Source organism: Zootermopsis nevadensis, unplaced genomic scaffold, assembly GCF_977971745.1.
Source record: "Zootermopsis nevadensis isolate Lab colony 2312 unplaced genomic scaffold, Znev_1.0 Znev_ptg000002l, whole genome shotgun sequence".
Classification (NCBI taxonomy): domain Eukaryota; kingdom Metazoa; phylum Arthropoda; class Insecta; order Blattodea; family Termopsidae; genus Zootermopsis; species Zootermopsis nevadensis.
Genome location: NW_028259134.1, coordinates 4,417,918 through 4,440,451, shown reverse-complemented (window position 1 = coordinate 4,440,451; position 22,534 = coordinate 4,417,918). Strand labels below are relative to the sequence as shown.

Genomic DNA, 22,534 nt, shown 5'->3' with positions numbered 1-22,534 from the left:
GCTGGGCAAATCTCGACAGCGACCTAAAAATAATACCACAGAGTTGCCGTTGCATTTCTCTTAGACCATGAAGTGAAACGGTTTTCCTTAATTTTAAGCAAGAAATGACAACAGGATGCAATTCGCCTAGCAATTACGATGTAGCAGCCTGCGTGTGACAAAGAAGTTGCGAAGATGAGCCTATTACCCTCAAATTCCTGTCAGTTTCTCTGTTCAGAAAGCTTTAAGTACGCGTGTTAATGAAACAAACAACCTGAAATAAATAATTATGATTTTTTTTAAAGACAGCGTTAACGAATTCAATATCTAGAGACAAAATAAACAGATTTATACCAAAATAGGCTATAGTACCTTTCTCTTCGATTCACAGTTACGTTCAAGATGGATGTCCACCGGTTATAACAATTAGACTCCACGTAAGTTTCTCACGGCGGCGAAGGTGTGGATGGATGTCTTGTGGGCTGTAACGCAGTGTGGACTATATACACCTAAAGACCAACGCCATAATTTCCCCACAGTTCGTTCTAGACGATCGGTTTTCTAAAGATCCTTCATCTCGAGAAATTTCACACGCAACACCGATTTGATAAAGCGTTAAGATTACAGGATAAGTGACAACGATGAACCGGAAAGGAAGTGTTCATGGCCCGTCCCCAAGGTGGGTCAACTGTCTCAATATATATATATTTTTTTTATTATTATTATTTATTATTATTTATATGACTGCAAATGGGTTTTTACCCGGTGGCAGTGGTCCTACAATAAGACACAACAAAACATAAGACAACAAAAACAATAAGAAACAACAGAACAATGAGACAGAACAAAACAATAAGACACAAAAAAACATAAGACAACAAAAACAATAACAACAGAACAATGAAACAGAACAAAACAATAACACAAAAAACATAAGACAACAAAAACAAAAACAATAAGTAAGAAACAACAGAACAATGAGACACAACAAAACAGTAAGACAAAAAGACATAAGACACAACAAAAACAATAAGACAACAAAACGTAGATAACTCAAGAAAATAAAAACTCTTCAGCAAATATCGAGTCCAGCTGCGCTAGGCTACAACTTAGGAATTTCAAAACAAGAATCAGGAGTGAAAAACAAGTAACATCCACAGACAAACTCGCTCTGTTAAAGAACACCATGGCGTCTGGGCTCCTCTCAGTTTGAAACTAACTACAGGCAACTCTCGGTTTACGAACAAGTTCCGCTCCAAGACGTTGTTCGTTATGTGTATCTTATATTCCTGAGCTTTTATGATACGTACCGTACACGGTACGTATCATACGTCTAGCAGTTAGAACGCTGGCCTTGTAATCCTGGGGTCCTGGGTTCGATTCCCGGTGGTGCCCAAATTTATAACTTGTGTTGGGCAAGGCCGTGGTCCAGGTATCACAGAGTTTTCCTCCGGGGCTTCCCCGGTTTCTCCGTGGCATCCCAACAATTACTTCACATTCATCATCACACACAGAAGAAGGCAATGGCAAACCACTTCTGAATCATCTGCCAAGTAAACGGACCTGTCGTCAGACAGAACACTAATAATAATAAAAATAATAAACCGTACACGGTAGCAGCCATTTTAAAGCATTAAAATCATGTACTAAACATCGAATGGTCTTTACAGTAAGTTTTATTATAATGTATGTATGCGTTATGGTTTATCGTATACGATACGTAACGTAAAATAAAATAAAAGATTAATTTTATTAACCAAGAACAGTTCAGTATAATTATCATATAATAATTTTCTGATAATTATGGTAATAAATACATTTTTAAAGTTTATTTATTTAAATTTTACATTTATGTTCACTATGCGTTTGGAATCTGAAACTCTACCTATTGGCGACTTTAAGAAATTTTGAATGAATTCTGACATTCGTTAGAGCGAATGTTCGTAAACCGAGAGTTGCTTGTATTTCGAAACACGCGGTACAATCAGGAACTTGTCAGCACGTGGAGCATGTACCGATGAGCCCTGTGGATCATCCTGACCGTAAAATCCCATTATCTCTCAGTCAATCCAAATGGGGGGCGTTGATGCAACACCCCCTCCCCCACTACCTGTCCAAACCACACCAGTTTATTATAATTCCTTATCAACCCGTCAACATTATCAACGATGACGTATGATTACATAGGAGGACTGCAATTCAATACGAACGAGTCACATGACTGACGACGGTCTTGGGCATAAAATTCCGCCAGTCCTACACTTCAAAGTGCTGTTGTAATAAGTAATGAAGATGAAACGGCAGGTTCTCAAGGCGATTACTACTGACAAGGCTGTCTTCTGGGAAGTATCGCCGTGAAGCCTTATATAATTTACCGAAATTTTAAAAATACCTGCTGCCTCCATCACCAGCACTCAACACTCATCGCCCTGACGGTGGAGACAGTAAGCACCTATTAATCTTCGGCGAGCTTAAAGTAGGTTACATAGCGCACACAGCTCAGATGATAATTATTTTAAAGTAATAAAGAATTTATAGAGCCACTAGTATGCAAAGATAGTAGAATTTATTGTTTTAAAACTAAACTGCGTTATTTTAAGGATTGGAATTGATATGATTCGAAGAGAATTTTTCAGAGCCTTCCTCTGATGATATGACGCAATAGATCATGAAGGAAAATAGACAGTATGGACTATTAGAAGGCAGTAAGTTATAGTAAATGACAAGGGGAACATGAGAAATGTGTGCTTAAAGTTTGCCAAATTGCAATTAACTGAAGAAGACGACTAAACCAAAACTACATTCAAGAAGACGTTAAGGAAACATTGAATTTATGAAATATCCCTTAATATCCAAATGATAATATTTTTATCCTCCGGCCGTCTATGAAAAATTCTAAAGATTTATCTTCAGAAAATTAATTTTACCTTTTGTTTTAGATGGTTATGAAATTTTGTCCGTACTAAATCTAAGGGAAGACGACAGACTGAGAGTAACTGGAAGCAGAATTCTGAGGTGAATACTGGGAAATAGAAAGAAGCAACGGGTTAAATTATGAATAATTTCATATCCTGGGAATATACGGCAATTAAATCCATTCACACACAGAAGAAGGCAATGGCAAACCACTTCTGGATCATCTGCCAAGAACGTATATGAACAGGTCCCAGTCCGAGAAAAGGATGGAAGGATCCTGTTCATATGGACCTGTCGTCAGACAGAACACTAAATAATAATATATATAATAAGATGAGATGGGCGGAACGTGTAGCATAAACAAATTACGTAAGAAATGCGTGTAGCACTTTAGTTTCAAAATCTTCTTATGGAAGACGGAGGCTTTGAAAAGAGAACAACACATCACAGGTAACCTTACAGATTTAATTGGATTCAACTAGCTGAAGTTGGGACCCAGTTCCGGGCTTCTACAGAGCGTCTAACGTCTTATCAACGCGATCTGCGCCTCAAGGAGTTACTTCAAGTTAACTAAAACCAGTCTTTAAATTCTTATGATTGCAAATGAAATAAATGCTTTCAATTTTAGGTCTGTTGCAAGTAGGTGTTGGTACAGAACACACCATGGCGCAGATGAAAAAACAAATACTCACGTATCTTAAAAATTTGAAGAGAAGAAATTTTTTTAAAGCCCTCACAAATCACGTTTCTCAACTTTTTAAACGTAGAAATACTCGGTATAAGACTACAATTCAGATTCCAATTCAAAGCTGAATTACCACTTCTGGTAACGCGGAAGCTAATGTGGCCCTATGGCGATATCCATATTTCTGTTGCAAATTCACACTGTGACGAAATACTTTTCCTTTTTAGAATGTTAAGGCTTTGACCGGAATGTTCTTTTGTTAAATCTATTATGGTATCGCCTGATTCGACTTCTAATGGTTAAGTGAAGTGTTTTCTTCGCGGTACGGTCTGGATTCGTAAATATTATGAAGACGAGCTTCGGCTTCAAAGGGTTAACCAGTTGTTTTTCGTAATGGTGAGGTGTAGTGTTTTCTTCGCGGTACGGTCTGGATTCGTAAATATTATGAAGACGATCTTCGGCTTCAAAGGGTTAAATATGTTGAAGCGCTGACGAGGTCTGTGTGTTTTGTAATAAGGTCACGAATTTGCCGTTATTTGAGATTAATCATAAGTAACAAATCGGTTTCAACTGCAAGTCGGTATCAGCGATCAAACACTCAACTGTGTCGACGTCATACGCATGTCGTATGTTTGTATGCCAAGCCCGTTGCTAGCCTCGGGGACTGACAATGCATTCCTCTGTATAAATAAAGTTATTTACCTACACAACTGTAAATCAAGTACTGATTCAACTTCCTGTGTACTAAAGTGAAATAAACTGCCACATTAAATAACTCGGGTGTTTCTCAACAGATGATCCACCGATCAACGTCGGTCAGCTACTTAAATTTGTGATTTCGCAATTTACAAGTAAGAGTTCGTATTTGGCTGCTTTTGAAAAAAAAAAGTGTGTTGAACATCGTCATATCTTCCTGTTTCCTTTTGTGTCTTTCAGCGACGAAATATTAAGTACCTTCCAGAACTGTTGAAAGACAGTCTGACAAATTAGAGCAGGTAACACATCATCTGATTTATAAGTTCTGCTACCAAGGAGTAGCTATTATAAACAGTTAAATGTAGATGTACGAAACGTCTAAATAACGACATAGTACATGTTTATTATTATTTCGTGCTGAAAGGCATGATAAAGAATACAGGACAAATAAATTTTGCATTGAAACCAAGTATCGTAAAGTCACTACTGAAGATGGCCCGATAGGACCGAAACGCTTTTGGTAAGATCATCATCAGCCTTAATTAAAGAGGATAAACGTTGTTGGTATTATGATTCTTATTGCAGGCTTTAAGAAAATTTTCTTTCCTTGTCGATTTTAAACGGACATTTTTTTGCAAATGGCTCTATTAGTATATTAAATCAAACAACGCTATAAACATTCAGTAGGTCAAAATATAAGTTTTTCGGGGGAACAAAGTGGCTAGAAAACGCAACATTGCAACTTATGAATGTTGTAGTACAGGCTGGCAAAGAGACAGTTTTCTGTAAAACAAGGCCCAACATCCTGAAGAACGTTGTCCTGCCATCGAAACACTCAGTGGATGGTTTACAGTCATGTGAGTGAAGGCTGATATTAGGAATTAATATTTTACTATATTAATGTCATTATTCGATTTAATAAATTAAAAATATGGTGACTAAAACGAAGTGGTAAACAAAACGTGTTCCTGCCTTTGTAACGTGTACATGAAGGTATGCTAACTAGAAGGCGTATACGGGCACAAATTTAAGGTTTCGGTATCGAGATCAGCAATCAAAAAACAATGGGGCACATCACAGCACGTCCAACTAGCGGATGTAGAAATTTCCTTTTTACACTCCAGTCTTCATCCTACATTCTGATGGGACTATCAGCGTCACAGGAAATAATCCTCCGACACAAACTGTTAAGATTCTTCATGCGTAAAACCAAACCAGAAATTCGATAAAGAACCCCCCCATTCCACCCCAAGAATAGATCTACGCAATCAAATTCTGTTACTCACCTCAGGGCCTCTTCGTGGCGCGAACTGAATCTAGGAGACACCAACGGCGGCGCTGCTAACCTGAAATCCAACAGATGACTGTAATATTTGGCGACGTAATTCAAACAGGACGTCAAAACAGTCCGTTTGTCGAACGTAATGTTCCTCATTCTGCTTGATGTGTGTTAGGAGTAACCCTTTAAGATTCTCTGTTGCCATCTGATCGACATTCACGGAAAATGCAACACAGAAGAAAGAAAGAAAGAAAAGAAAGAGCGAGAGAAACACGGAAAAGAAAGGGAGGAAAAAAATGGCAGACTGTGAAACTTAGGAGAAAAGGACACAAGAAGGAAAGGATGAAACAAAACGAAAGAAAAGCGTAAAAGCAAATGCAAGAAACAAAAGAAGGAAGAAAAGAAAGTAGTAATGGAAGCTTGAAATTTCTAGAAAGTTTGGGACCCTGTAGGGTTGAGTCTAATAATCGGATAATTCATTACGTTAGTCGGACTATTGATAAACTTAATGTAAAACTATTTCTGGCGATATTCCAGGTGAAGATTTCCGTCTTCTGGGTTGTTGCGCTGTGTAGTCTGGTCGATGTTTACCAACGTTTCGGAGGTCATACTGCCTCCATCATCAGGGCGGTAAGTATGAAGATTTCTGTCTTCTAGGTTGTTGCGCTGTGTAGTCTGGTAGATGTTAACCAACGTTTCAGAGGTCATACTGCCTCCGTCATCAGGGCGATGAGTATGAAGATTTATGTCTTCTGGGTTGTTGCGCTGTGTAGTCTGGTAGATGTTAACCAACGTTTCAGAGGTCATACTGCCTCCGTCATCAGAGTATGAAGATTTCTGCCTTCTGGGTTGTTGCGCTGTTTAGTCTGGTCGATGTTTACCAACGTTTCAGAGGTCATACTGCCTCCGTCATCAGTGCGATGAATATTATGATATGATATTCATCGCCCTGATGACGGAGGCAGTATGACCTCTGAAACGTTGGTTAACATCGACCAGACTACACAGCGCAACAACCCAGAAGACGGAAATCTTCATACTCACCGCTGTGAGAACCTCAAGTCTTACATCGATATTCCAGGTGTTCCACTAAAACGAAACCTATGTACTGGATATGATACTTTTCTCGCGCTAAAAAGACGAAGTCGTATTCCGTAGTTGCAGGCGATGCACTGCTTGAAATCGGTACATCCAAAATTTCAGCCACTTTGTCAATGGCAAACAATTCCCTGTGTCCAGAAATTCTGTCTCTAGTCTGTGTACCGTTGTCTCGTTCGGTGGTTCAGTGTTAGAACACTCAAAATTAAATGTTAATAATAACATACAGTCATCTGGATGTGAAGCAATATCAGAAATTGTACGTACATTCTGTTCGTGAATACGCCATCTTACATACAGCAGTGGCCTATCAACCAGAGTGACCTTGGCTAAAGTTATGGGGGATTGTGGGAGGGTCCGTTGTACGGGAAATGTACCCGTTCTTGTTTCACTTTCGTGCCTTGATATTTGACTGTTTATGGGTTGCGTTTCAAATTGCACACCCGCACTTATATAAGTATAATACACGTGTGAAAGAGCTGATGTATAAAATTTGTATCAATTGCAGGTCGAATTGTTTCAAAAATAAATAAATCGCTACAGCACAGACAACTATCATCGTGATATTCTTCTTAGCCACATCTGATTTTTATCTAATATTCTCAATACATAAAATTTACTACAATCTTTTAAGAGAGTTTATTTATCGAACTAATTTTCTCCCCGTTCCAACTAGATACTACGGTTTAATATTTCGAAACTTTAAAATGTAAAGATTTCTGCTCCATTCAAAGTATAGAGTGTCTTCGTTGGCATTCGTTGGCGGTAAGCACATTAAGAGTGGCGTGTTAGTATTCGCACAAGAAATATGTAAATAATTTACTACAGCTCTCCTGAGATACAGAAGCGTAAGGCTTTGTAGCAGTGCAATTCTTGGAATAAAACTATGAACTCAGGTTCCTCTACAGAAAAAGAGTTGTTCAGGAAATGGTTTATTATGTGTAATTCAACTTTTCTTCAAGTTTTCCTATCAATGTGACCATTTTAGCAGGGAACCACGAATTAATATGACATTGGAAAGACAAACCATTTAAATATAAACACTGTAACTAGTCTTATAACAGATTATGCTACAAGAATAAAAACTGCAGTGTTTCTCCTTCAGAAACATTCGAAAATTCAGGGTAAAACTTCGACGTGAGAGGTATAATCCGTAATGCAGTGTCTTTCTTCAAGACCACGTGACACATAGTCGTCTAGAGCAGTGGTATTCAACCTTTCTCTTCAAATTTTTACCCCCGAAGTTATTGGTGTATAATCCAAGTTATACATAGTATATAATCTACATCTAAAATAAATTAAATAAATTACATTACTGATTATTCAGTGTTTATCATAAAATAATATTTTTTTTAAATTTCACTTACCCCCTAAGATGTCTTCGCCTACTCCCGGGGGTACGCGTACCCCAGGTTGAATACCACTGGTCTAGGGGGTTTGGGTATGCCACGTAGAATAGAACAAAATAAATGGTAACAAAAGACAAAACATAACGAACGTATTTAACAAAGGCGAAGACATAAATGCGATGTTTTTAATACTGAGGCAAAGTTGATGTTTGAGGTTAAATCCGATGTGATAAAGACAGGCTTCAACTTATTTTCTTTGCCCTAAGTTGCAATTAGAATCCTTTCAAGAACGTACTAGACTTCAATATGCTGATAATAAACACACTTACTTCAAGATCCATTTGTTTTATGAAATACTAAATAATGTAATATTTATTTAATAAGAATTCTATGGTAAGTAGGATTTGAGGTTGTGACGGAGATGAGTACGAACAATCCCGAAGACAGCTACCTTACTATTTTACAATATCTTGAACTAATTTTTTAATTGAAGTAAACTGTTTTATGGATATTTTACATCGTCTAAGATTAATTTAAATCAACAAAAACTACGACGTTTCGGAGATGGAAATCTTATCTCCGTCCTCAGGTCCGGAGATAGGGATTAGATCTATTGATTGGGCCCAACAGAGTAAGTTTTACCTGAGGACGGGGATAGACTCCCATTTTCGAAACGTCGTGGTTTTTACTGATTTTATTTAATATCGGACGTTAGATAATATCCAGAAAACAGCTTACTTCAACAACGCACGACAGTAACAAATTTTAGAATTGAGAACTTTTTAATATTATGTCTATATGGAAATAAGGTGCATATATTTCTAAATTATACAGAACTGAACAAAATTTATACGCGAAAATGTAGTTGACTTTTTTACCAATCCCAGATTAAGAGAGGTGTGAAAACTTTATGTTGCCACGAGTTTGTTACAAACTCACAAAACATTAAATTATAAGTGAGTAACAACAAGCAAGCCACAGTGGTCTAGCGGTTAGAACGCTGGCCTTGTAATCCTGGGGTCTAGTGTTCGATTCCCGGCAGTGCCCGAATTAATAACTTCTGTTGGGCAAGGCCGTGGTCTAGGCAACACGGAGATTTCCTCCGGGGGCTTCCCCGGTTTCTCCGTGGCATCCCAACAATTACTCCATTCACACACAGAAGAAGGCAATGGCAAACCACTTCTGGATCATCTGCCGAGAACGTATATGAACAGGTCCCAGTCCGAGAAAAGGATGGAAGGATCCTGTTCATATGGACCTGTCGTCAGACAGAACACTAAATAAATAACAACAAGCAGCAATATACGAACCTCAAAACACGGACTGTTAAAAGGAGAAAGAAGAATTTAGGAGATTGTTAAGTTATATGGAGCAGGATCAAAGGAATTAAACAGAAGAGCCCTGACCGGAATAAACATTAACTGCTCGATCCTCCAAGAGGTAACTGATTCTCCTTTGTGACTGTAGCCAATGACGGACAGAGTATGAACTGCCTTATATGACGTTTTATGGGATGCTTCTTGTAACGTGCTCTTCACCGACTGTTACGAGGGCGATTACATAAGATGGGGTGTGGTGGCAGGAACATGAAAAATGCATACAAAAACTAGTCGGAAAACTTCTAAGTCTTTGTAGACGACAGGATAACATTAAAAGTGATAAGAGATTTTGATGTTCATGGCGACTATTGTAAGTGTTGTGATGAACATTCGGACGCCACAAAAACATGCAATTTTCTGACTTGCTGAGTAATTATGAATATCTGAAGGCGCGTAGAGCATCGTAGATTTATAATCTGTCTAATGTTGGGGCCAATTTAAGTTTATCGCACCTCTTTTTTATGGATATAGAAACCGATTTTATTTTTTGTTCTAAGAAGACAAGAATATTTTCTAACTGCTGCTTAAAAGATTTCCGGAGTCATTAGCAAAAAACAGTCTGTATAAACGAGCAGTTGTTAATTTAACATTTCGAATGCTACGTTCAAGATACGTCTTTAGGAGCAGCGTCCCTTCCGGATTGAATTTATTTGGTGTGCGAGACCAATGAAAGAAATTTCGTATAAAGTTTCTTAACAGCTGAAGGTAGTTATTCTTGCCTTTTAACTTGAAAATTATACGTTGAGAGGATAAAAGCTTTTAAGTAATCAGTATGAAGAGTGTTAAATTATTTTCTCAACCTTAATTTGTAGTTACTGACGAAAATTACAGAAAATAATTCAGGATATCCGACGCCCTTTCAGGAAAATAAAGCTTTCTTCTGCAAAACAAGTGTACTGATCCTGCGTCCTGTTTGGTTTATTCGAATATTTTAAGATCCTACATTAATTACTGAGGATTTACAATGTGCAATAGAAAATATTCGAAAACAAAATATTTCTGTCTTCTGGGTTGTTGTGCTGTGTAGTCTGGTCGATGTTAACCAACGTTTCTGGGGTCATACTGCCTCCGTCATCAGGGCGATGAGTATGAAGATTTCTGTCTTCTGGGTTGTTGCGCTGTGTAGTCTGGTCGATGTTAACCAACGTTTCAGAGGTCATACTGCCTCCATCATCAGGGCGATGAGTGTGAAGATTTCTGTCTTCTGGGTTCTTGCGCTGTGTAGTCTGGTCGATGTTAACCAAAGTTTCAGAGGTCATACTGCCTCCATCATCAGGGCGATGAGTATGAATATTTATGTCTTCTGGGTTGTTGCGCTCTGTAGTCTGGTCGAAGTTTACCAACGTTTCAGAGGTCATACTGCCTCCGTCATCAGGGCGATGAGTATGAAGATTTCTGTCTTCTGGGTTGTTGCGCTCTGTAGTCTGGTCGAAGTTTACCAACGTTTCAGAGGTCATACTGCCTCCGTCATCAGAGTATGAAGATTTCTGTCCTCTGGGTTGTTGCGTTGTGTAGTCTGGTAGATGTTTACCAACGTTTCAGAGGTCATACTGCCTCCGTCATCAGAGTATGAAGATATCTGTCTTCTGGGTTGTTGTGCTGTGTAGTCTTGTAGATGTTTACCAACGTTTCAGAGGTCATACTGCCTCCGTCATCAGAGTATGAAGATTTCTGTCTTCTGGGTTGTTGCGCTGTGTAGTCTGGTCGATGTTTACCAACGTTTCAGAGGTCATACTGCCTCCGTCATCAGAGTATAAAGATTTCTGTCTTCTGGGTTGTTGCGCTGTGTAGTCTGGTCGATGTTTACCAACGTTTCAGAGGTCATACTGCCTCCGTCATCAGAGTATGAAGATATCTGTCTTCTGGGTTGTTGTGCTGTGTAGTCTTGTAGATGTTTACCAACGTTTCAGAGGTCATTCTGCCTCCGTCATCAGGGCGATGAATCTACCAGACTACAGAAGACAGAAATCTTCATACTCACCGCTGTGAAAACCTCAAATCCTACGTAGTCGAAAACTAGGGTTACGAATAAGAAGGGGCGGGGACATACGCGGTCATGGGTCACTTTAATACCGTATTTATCTCGATTTACTCGAGACGGCATGTTATTTGAGCCAGGTACATCTCAATACGCGTTCCAGTCGGAAAATGATAGAAGTTGTCGAACAAGTACGAACAGAGCAGCAAACAGTAGGCATACATAGAGCGACGGTTGTAAAAGAAATCACGTATTTCGGTGGCTGGTGGATTCACAGCGAGCTTTCAGAGGTCTGAAGCATGTAATAAAACGTAGTCTGAGTGGGAGAACCGACGAAACGGTAAATCAAAGAGAACAAGTGAGCAACAGACAATCGCAGTAATGAAGTCCCAGTGTGTGGTGGAATGAAACACCAGAGGGCCTGCTCTGTTTTTATTTCTGAACTTCAGTTTTGTACCTGCGATTTTAGGAAAATGTACGACTACTTAAAAGGATTAAATAAAACTGATTCAAGACAAATTTTCTACCAGTAGTTGGTTTGGACGTCTTGTAAATAATATGTTTAATGAGAAACAACGGATTGAGAATAAATGGTTAACCCACATGAAGAGAATAAATGACTGTGACTCCCAATACTTGATCCTTGCTACAGATAAACAAAGGACATCCAGTTTATTACTAAGGAACCTTAACATACAAGCGTAATCCCGTGGAGACATACAGATGTACTTGTTACAGAACTGAAAACCAAACATTTTTTTTCCCGTCACTTTAATCAACAGACTATTTGCGTTTTACCGAGGTCACTCCGTGCTGAAAATCCACTGCCCCTTCCACATTATTTATTTGATAAAGTATCGTCAGATAAACCAAGAAATAATAACTATTTTAACATTTAATGTAACATTCATCACAGGCTTGAGTACCAAAGGTCGATTGTTTCATAGTATCGATTCGATATAATCGATTCGATAATATCGAATTGAACTGAATCGGTAAAGAATGGAGAGAAACGGGAAAGCGGAAAGAATGACTGGTAATTTCTTCTGGCATGTGGATTACTGCTGCTACAAACAACAGATATTTAAAATCCTTGTCCTCCTACTCTTTCAAAGTCCTTCTACCATTCCCTCATTAGCCTAATCGCACGGAGGGTATGCACCAATACCAGAAGCGTCCCTACAAGCTCCCATGCAGACGCCCTCTCCCCAGTCATGCTCGCATCTAACTTCAGCCTACTTTTTCTATCCCCTTGTCAATTCAGTGTAATTGAAGACGTTGGTAACAGAGTGTAGAGAATATGGCAAGAAAGGAAATAAAAGAGAGAACAAAGCGAGTATTTGGCAAAGTGCCTCGACACTGTGTTTTGCAAGTAGCATTCACCTAGAATGCCCAATCACACTCTGTTCTAGAGTTACTTTAATCTTCCATAAATTGTTACCAGTTTCCCATCAAAGAATTTACAGCTTGAAGGAAAAATAAAGTTCATTACCGCCTTGACACACATCCGAAGTTAGACTGTCCCAAACCAATTAGATCCAACCAACATCAAACTTCTCTAATACCTATATAATATTAGCCTACAAAGTACACAAACTTCATTAAAGTGTATCAAATCTAAAACTTCTTGACGATGGTGAAGAGTCAATTGAATAAAAATTTCTTTGGATATTATCCATCGTCTAGTAAATATAAAACGTAAAACGACGTTTCGGAGAATCAAATCTAAAACTTCTTGATGATGGTGAAGAGTCAATTGAATAAAAATTTCCTTGGATATTATCCATCGTCTAGTAAATATAAAACGTAAAACGACGTTTCGGAGAATCAAATCTAAAACTTCTTGACGATGGTGAAGAGTCAATTGAATAAAAATTTTCTTGGATATTATCCATCGTCTAGTAAATATAAAACGTAAAACGACGTTTCGGAGATGGGACTCTATCTCCGTCTTCAGGTTCCTACACAGTTGGGCCCAATAGATAGAGCTAATCCCTATCTCCGGAACTCTCATTGAAGTTATCCAATTGAGATATATTCATTTCACACACAACTAGTGTTCCATGAATTTATCACGTTATGAAGTTTCCCAATATATGATTTTTTACATTCTCCTGAAATTTCTTCCCACTTAGGATCAAATATTACCCAAAGAATTATTTTTTCAGACAGCAAAATTCTGAGTTCTGATCTTACAATCCCCACACAAGTAACTGCAGACGTAATTTCAAGCCCTCTTTATTTAACCTCGTCATCCCATCTACAAGCTCCTCACACGTAGTCCCTTCCGTTTTGGTCCAGCTGCTAAAATTCTGCGAGAATTATTGTCATCTTCACCGTGTTCCGTGGAACTCATATTTCATAAATTTGCCTTAACAAAAGACGAAGATATAATCCACAAAGTTCCTCATGAGCTATATTTTTCCTTTGTAACTACGGGTTATTCTATCTCATACAGCCAAGTGTTCGTGCATCAAAATAGGCCATGACAGCTTCCTCTCTCATCTGTCCTCACTCATCATCCACAATGAACCACGTGACGTAACCGAAAGAACTTAACGACAAAGTTGTCCCTCTGCTAACTGCCATGCCATCAAGACGCAGGGGGGAGTGGAGGCAAAGTTCAACGTATTTTAACCTCGGCACCAAAAGGAGGTAAGCACTACATAATATGTAGTTACACGTAGTACTGTCAACACAAGCTGACAGCAGCTCAGCTGTTAGAGAAATTACTCGTTCTTATGGAACCAGAAGATTCATTACCATTTTCCTACTATTACACCACTAAACCTCATCCCAATCTAGTTTAATCAGTACACACTCAGGCCCTAGTTATTTAAGATTCGTTTTAATGTTATCATTCCATCTACTTCTATGTCTACGAAGTCTTCAAATAAACCGTTCCATATTTTATCTATGGACATGAAAAAACTGTCGTTAAATAAGATAAGACTCGATCAGTCTACACAAAACTTCGTCACTGTCTGTGAAGTGGTTTGGTACATGACGTTAAAAAAGTTAAGTAGTTTAGGTTGGATGGTTTTGTAATTTATGAGTTGGTTGATTTTGAGTGGGATGTGTTGTTTTGTTGTGTCTTATTGTTTTTGTTGTGTCCTTTTTTATTGTTTTGTTCTGTCTCTGTGTTGATGTATCTCATTGTTTTGTTGTCTTATTGTTTTTGTTGTGTCCTTTTTTTATTGTTTTGTTCTGTCTCTGTGTTGATGTATCTCATTGTCTGTTGTGTCTTATTGTTTTTGTTGTGTCCTTTTTTTATTGTTTTGTGCTGTCTCATTGTGTTGATGTATCTCATTGTTTTGTTGTCTTATTGTTTTTGTTGTGTCCTTTTGTTGATTGTTTTGTTCTGTCTCATTGTGGTGAGGTATCTCATTGTTTTGTTGTGTCGTATAGTTTTTTATTGTTTTTGTTCTGTGTCATTGTGTTGATGTATCTCATTGTTCTGTTGTGTATCATTGTTTTGTATCTTATTGTAGGTCACTGCCACCGGGTATAAACCAATTTGTAGTCAATAATAAATAATAATAATAAAAGGGTGGAAAGAGTCATAAAAAAAACCCAGAATTCAGATACGAACGCTCTATGAACTGGGTGGTATGAAGACATGGGGATTTGGTTCATCTTAGACAGTAGTGCCACAACGCTGACTTACTACAGTGGTTATCAATCTAGACCACATCTGCTGGGACACAATCACACTTTCTTATGACTCTCAGGAATAACGTAACACACGACGACTATTCACTGAAAAGCCATGGCAATTTATTTAAAACGTAGAAAATGAGACCTAGTGTTCCAAATAGGTGTAATTTTATTTTTTAAAAAATCGATAAGTCGCAAGATGTTGCTTTAGTCTCTCGTAACCACACGTTTATAATACTGTTTATTATATTTTAGCTTAAGAATATCAGGAAATATATTTAAGTAATTTATTCAGAATTTGGCAGTAAGTATCGCTGCACGAAACTGTTCTGTTTAATGAAGAATATCAAATGAGAAACCAAGACTCATCTCACTGACGAACACTTGGAGGGATGCATATATGCGGCACACTTCTTGATAAACCCCGATTTACTGCTTCACTTTACATCGAATGTCTGACAAAATCTGACACGGGGCACGTCTCTTGCTTTCTACCGTGTAACCGCCTCGGTAGAGGATGGATGGATGGATCGTTTGATGTACACACGAGTAAGAACGTGAATTTTCCAATAAAGCCAACCTTCACCTACGCTTCATAAGTTTCTTCTCTCTGGCGTGAACGATAGGAAGTGACGTATATTGTATTCCGATCTCATCGTCCACAAACGTTTGTTCAACAGATGAATTTTTATCGTTTATCAATTTCTGTTGATATTTAATACTTCGTTTATCAATGTAAGTCTTCCTTTTTATTTGTTAAATAGTTCTGATGTTTTAGTTCTTTACGTCGCTGTTCAGATGACGTCATTTTTTTTGGCTACAACTAGGTTGGCGACGACGATAAATCACAAATTTTTATAATAGATATTGTTATTTCGTCTATAACATCGATAATCGCTGTTCATTTACCGATGAATTTAAGAAGTGTAATCAGATTTCGTAATAAGGTACCAACAGAAAATCAACGTGACAATATTTCTTTACGCCTTCGCAGTTGATTTCAAGGAATGTTAACAGATCACGTGGGAATCTGTAACTAAGAAACACCGGTTCAAACCCAGAAGGTGACTTATCGTTCGCTTTAAGAAGTGTCATCATTTGTTTGTCACATTGCAGTGGGACAGATACAAACAGGTAGGATTCTTTCACATCAAAATTACTGTCAGAGACTGAGCTGTTAATCTGTGAAGATGAGGTAGAGAGAGGAGCTTGAATAAGGATAAGCTACAGAACCAATCAGAAGGCAACTCCTTATCCGGTGTATGCAACTGTTATCCGCCCCCAATATTATACCAGTAGCCTCCGAGGTGACAAATTCCACAGGAAATTAACATGAAGAGCTGTTTTGCCTCAGAAGGAATTCAGATATGATGTAGCATTAAAATCTACGAATCCATTCGCCAACTTTAACCTGTTGGTTCCTGCAGGCGAGACACCTTAGATTCTCATTCTTAGATGGCGCTGAGGGCAGTGTCAGGGTTTAAGTCAGAGAGAATAACCAGAATGTAGGAGCGGAGACAATCTTGTTGAATGTTATAATTTGAACAGTTCAGAAGAATCAGTAAGAAATGGGTGGAACATTGTATTAAATTCAGGGATTAATAAAAATAAAGCACAATAGTTGAATACACCTCAACCTAAGAGGTCACGTAAAGGGAAGACGGGGGTAAAGACGTTGTTGTAAGAGTAATATTAAGACGGGTCTTGAAAACGAGGTGGGACAGTCCGGGAGAAGACGATGTTGTTATGAGTGATGGCACCATGTGGTCGCGTAAGTACATACCAGCGTTACGAAGAAACATTCTAACACCATCTTCAGCAATGATGATGGAGACAGTATATTTTTACGAAACGTTGGTGAGACCTATAATGATTTTAATAACCCGTTGTTCACATTGGACGAGGGCGGAAGAAAATATCAAATACAAAATACGTGTAAGGAATAAATATATATAATGAGCTTACATTTGTAATGGAAGGATAATTAATTTTTCTTGTGTAATACAAAGTTACATTCCGCAGTTTCCAAGTAATGAAACACCATACATAAATAGGCCTAGCTCAATCTAAGGGATTGAAATATTAATAGACTACCTGATGCGATATGTACAAAATACAGAGACCAGCTGTGATCATAGAATGTGTGCCTAGAGATGTCGCTGGATGATCGAACTACCATATACACAAACCTTCTTTTAAACCAATTGATTTAGCATCTATTAAAAGTTTGTAAAGCTATTTGGGTGTTATTAACGCTTCGGTGTGAGCATGGTTGCGTCCTGAACATCAGGCGCATCTTTCATCAGAGAAAGTGAACATGCGAATTGAAAGTTGCGAATGAATTAAGAAACTGATATTTGCTATAGGGACTCTTTATATTTACTTTGCTGAAGGGACGAAATTTCTGGTTGTCATGACATCACACCAGGGTTTATTCTGGTAAACGAAATGACGTCATTCTTAACACAAACATATGACGAACCATTTCACATGACAACCATCAGATCCAGCTTACAGAATATATTTGGAAATGTTACATAAGATGGAACATGGCAACTGCTTCACAGTTCATAATACATCATAAATAATATATTTTAGCAATTTCGAAATGAACAAGCTGTTAAATATTATATGATCATGACATATCTTTATTTCTCAGTAAAATGGAAACTTTCCACTCGATCTAGCGTTGACAGTCGACAAAAGGGGTGTGATATACAAATGTCTGTCCCACTTTGAGCCTGTGTGCATGAAATGATGCTCGTTGGACAATAATGAGTCAGGATGCTACTCGAAATCGTAAATACTGATATTTTATCGTATGGTCTAGATGGTTGACAATGATTTTGGCTTCTGTTAGTTTCTCAAATAACGTACATCATTACGGAGATGATTTTAGTTGGAATTACTTTGTAACGTGTATGCACTTATTCATTATACATGGCATATACTATGTCAGTACTAGATCAATCAAATTTAATTTATGTAAATTTCAGACAGGTGGTATGACTTTAAGGACACAAGAAGTTGCCCGAATTTATAACTTGTGTTGGGCAAGGCAACACGGAATTTTCCTCCGTGGCATCCCAACAATTACTCCATTCACACACAGAAGAAGGCAATGGCAAACCACTTCTGGATCATCTGCCAAGAACGTATATGAACAGGTCCCAGTCCGAGAAAAGGATGGAAGATCCTGTTCATATGGACCTGTCGTCAGACAGAACACTAAATAAAACTCCGACCAGTCAATGTCAGAATAAGGAAGATCTGTACTGAATGAAATATCACAAAACCAAAATACACAAATACCATTACATATACGAGGAAACTTACAAATCCTTATTATTACATAGCAAATGGGAAAATTATTCATTGCAATAGTGAGAGATCGATAAATTATAGCCTCAGACATTCATATATTTAGTATAATAAATTTAAAGTGTATGTTCATGTTGATGATAATTTACACAAGATCTAGTGTCATGAATATATATATGTTCTCAGCTGTTGTACAAGAATTCCCTTTTCTTAATACTGAATACGTTTAGCATATCAGGGAATCTAGCAATTTCTCGATAGGCGTCTCTTTTAAACCTTCTATAAATATATATTTTTTCTTTCCTTGCAGTATAGGCAAATTATTTATTTATCATTTATTTAGCATTGAATCCATAATGTAATTCAACATTTAAAAATTAATATACTGTACACGAATCTCATAATGTAACGTCATAAATTAGACGAACACAACCTACAGTTATGAAGTGTTGTGGAACTGACAACCGAAGTTAGTGAAACTGAATCACCGTTGAAAACTTTAATTGAACCAAGGATTTGTTTTTGAAATAGTTTGAATAAGCACATATTATTTTTTCTCCCTCTAGTAATGTGCAAGTTCACTTTCTTTTTGCTGGCTTCGCCATCAGCTGTTCTTTACGTATGTCCATCAGTGTGTTCTGTCAGGCTCTTTATAAGTCCTCTACCGAAGCTTATAAATTGAATGGCAGATCAATGCTCGTGTGCATAAATTGTACGCACAGTGTTACATTAAGCTACGCAAATTTTGTCTGTCTGTAGCACTGATTAGCTTAAATCATTCGTGGGCAATATACTTTTAAATTTTGCAGAAATTAGGCTGTGAGAAGGGAGAGTATTGGGTGTCTTCTGTGTTTTGGAAGCACTGTGTTCTTTTTTCTAGATGTGTACAAAGTCTACCATACAAGTTATCAAAATGATTCTCGATCATAAGTAAGTGTCTTTACAAGTTTACTCTGAAATGACAAGTCACGTAGGTTAGAGTAATTAAAAAAAAATTCAACCGCGATTATCTTGCAGCTGATATCGATTGTCAGCAATAAAACTACATGGGACATACGTATATCACAAATTTAATTTCGTTTTCCTCTGTCAGCTATGTATGTTCAACCATGAGAGAAAGAATTCACTGAATTCCAATTAGTCATGTCATTCAATTCGATACAATCGACACAGGAGCGATTTTCTGGTAACGTTCGATATTCTGTGAAACTTTAACATATGCAAAACTGTGACATATAATTATATTATTATTATTTTACTATTCTGGCATACGACTGCATCTCAATACTTTAATTTTATAAATGTCTTCAACGGCGCAAAAAAGTCACTTCATCATGAACACGGTTAGTATTCTCGTGCCTTCAAGGCAAATAAGAGAGTTTTCTATTGTCAGCCTCAGCAGTGCACTAAGACACAATCCTTCAGATACGTGCGTTATTCTTACAAATTACATAGCAGATTCTTGGGATTTTTTATTTCTATCTTTAGGACATTTTATCCATATAACATAAGGTTTAAATTCATTACATGATCGACTATTCAGTGTAATTACGTGTATTTCTATTGTGTTCTGTCATTATCTACTTTATATTCTTGTGCTAACTCTGCGATTTGTTCCTGCAGCTCTTCAGTTAGAATGCTACAATAAAGAATGAAATATAATCGAATTATTATTACCATCGTCATTATCTTACGTGTGCTGTCCAATTATGAATGTTCCCCTAGTCGAAGGTGACTTTAATACGAAGCTGAGTTCAACTATTCCTAATGTTTAGAATGCATGGATACTCAACTCCACTTCACCGCACACTCAGTTTCGATGCCTATATTAGCAACATCAGTCTGTTTTTAGACTACCGTACTCACGCACTGTGGTTGCAGTGTACGTCATACTTAAATCAAAATGTTACTAGCCCAATGCGTTTTCTTATTTGTACGTGTACAGCTTAAAACAAACTTATTTTAAAACCCTGTCTTATCTGCAAGCTTTATACAAACGTATTAGACTGAAGAATTATGATCTTTCTACATAACAAAATATTATTACATACGAGGTACATTTACACAGTATAATAAATATTTAATTTTGTAATATATTTAGGTGATATTACACGATTAATACATGCATTTTCATAGAATATAAAGGAAAAGTATAGCAAAAAGATGATATAGTATTGTCAAAACATGTCACAATGAATGCCAAAATTAATTAATATATTCTTTTTTATATGGTAATAATATATACAGCGATGAATCAAATAGACGAAATATTTAAATGTAAGATGCACAGATTTGTTTTTTTTTTAAATAGCCCCTAATCCACAATGGGAAGTTGGCAAGCTACAATATCTTTAAAACATGTGGATGACGACATGCGATTCTGTTGGCTTCAAATCACATATGTGCTGCAGAATAACTGAACTGGATTAAGTAATGCAGTTACGAGGATAATTAAAGTATTCTAAATGTACAATAAAGCAAAGTTATTTGTTATAAGACATCACTTTCTGAGGTCAACTTTGTTGGTTGCAGTATAAGATGAAATGTTCTGTAGAAATGGCGTGTTACGAATATTATAATCTGACTAAATTAATATCTGAAAATTGATTTCGGCAGTCTTTCACTTTTAACACTCTGTATTTTCAGCATTGAACACACTCTGAGCAGTTTATAAACGCTCATATTTGTTTTTGTTTCACATTTATTTTCTTACTAAAATACTGTCTGAAATTTGTCCCCCTTTGCACTGCGCGTTTTCACAATAATTACATTCCTGTATTATAAAAGAGGAAAAATTACTGTCGAAATTTTATTTTATAATTTAGTTAGATTTTGCTGTTGCAGTCTGTAAATAAATACGTACGCTATTACTAGGTCCAAGTTAAGTCTCAGGCTCCATTCTTAACAGGAACTGCAGTCTAATACGTGTTACGTCAAGCAAACTTTGGGTTGAAACTTTCCAAAACATCCACATTTGAATTTCACTGAACTGATTCAAATTTGAACTAAGAAAAGTCCAAATATTTGACCGGATGTCACCAGGGAATCAACGAATGAACTCAGAGCGTCCGACTTTCCAGGGCACTAGCAAGGAGCTGTCTCAAGAAACATTGGTGATTGGCTGAAGAATGTCAGGACATTCTTATTTTAAATTCCAACTTCGTAAATGTTAGAAAATACTTCAAATGAGAACTTTAAATTAATCGAATTCAGTGAGACAAATGTAAGGAATTAAATAACAATTCTTGAAATAAATCAAACAGAGCGTTTCTAATGTCGTTAATATAGTAAATTTGCGGTTTCAGGGTTCGGTTCGGTTCAGTTCAATTTACTTGAGAATGAAATGCACAAATAAGATTCATCTACCTCAATACCATCACGCACACCTGCGCCATAACTTCCTTCATGTCTTATAAAATCCTTTCGGATTCATATTGTAGTAATATCGCCCGCTGAGATCTACGAGAAAGAACGTATCCATCCGGGTAAAGCAATACAATTAATCCATAAATACTACGAAGGAAGTACGGTTGGTCGCAATATATAATCCATACAAAAGTACGAATATTAATTCGCCAGCTACCACTAAAATTTAGGAAGAACAAAGTTCTTTCCCAATGCAGCTCCGTCTATTAACACATTTCATAAATACATATACAAAATGATTTTTAAAAGTCTCCATTCACATGGAAATCACCTAAAGGAACGCATTCGAAATATAATTACTCGCATAACACCAGTTGTGTTAACGCGAGTTCATCGTGAATGGAAGAGACTCATCCTATGTGGTTTCAAAGGAATGGAAACCATGTAAAGCAATGTCTTGTGAATAAAGTGACGGTTTGTTAAAGAAGTGACCATTTTCCCTCTGTATGGAGACTTTTGAATCACCCTGTATTATGTAGGATTTGAGGTTTTCCCGGCATTGACTCCGAAGATGACTGACTATCTTCTGGGTTTTTGCACCGTGTAGTCTGGTAAAAGTTTATAAACTTTTCAGAGGTCCTTGCTGCCTCCATCTTCTAGGCGAACCTGGAACGTTGGTAAATTTCTACCAAACTAGACGGCTCAACAAATCCATAAGACACTCATAAACTTCTAGTACGGGTTTCTTACACATTTATAGTTAGTACAGTTTAAACAAAACTGTGAAAATGAAAACTATATTTGTAATACTACTCTAAATCAAACCAACTT

At 37.2% G+C, this 22,534-nt stretch overlaps 1 protein-coding gene across 6 annotated transcripts in view; it reads right to left on the bottom strand.

Moving 5' to 3' along the window:
• Nucleotides 1-22,534, bottom strand: part of LOC110833858 (5-hydroxytryptamine receptor) — a 501,370-nt gene that overhangs the window by 184,194 nt on the left and 294,642 nt on the right. For 2 of the 6 annotated variants that reach the window (XM_087354865.1, XM_087354857.1), the window contains one exon: nucleotides 5,563-5,622. The exons of the other annotated variants lie outside the window; for them this stretch is intronic. The gene's annotated coding sequence lies outside the window, so the exon portion shown is untranslated. The remainder of the gene's footprint in view (nucleotides 1-5,562; nucleotides 5,623-22,534) is intronic. 6 annotated transcript variants of the gene reach the window in all.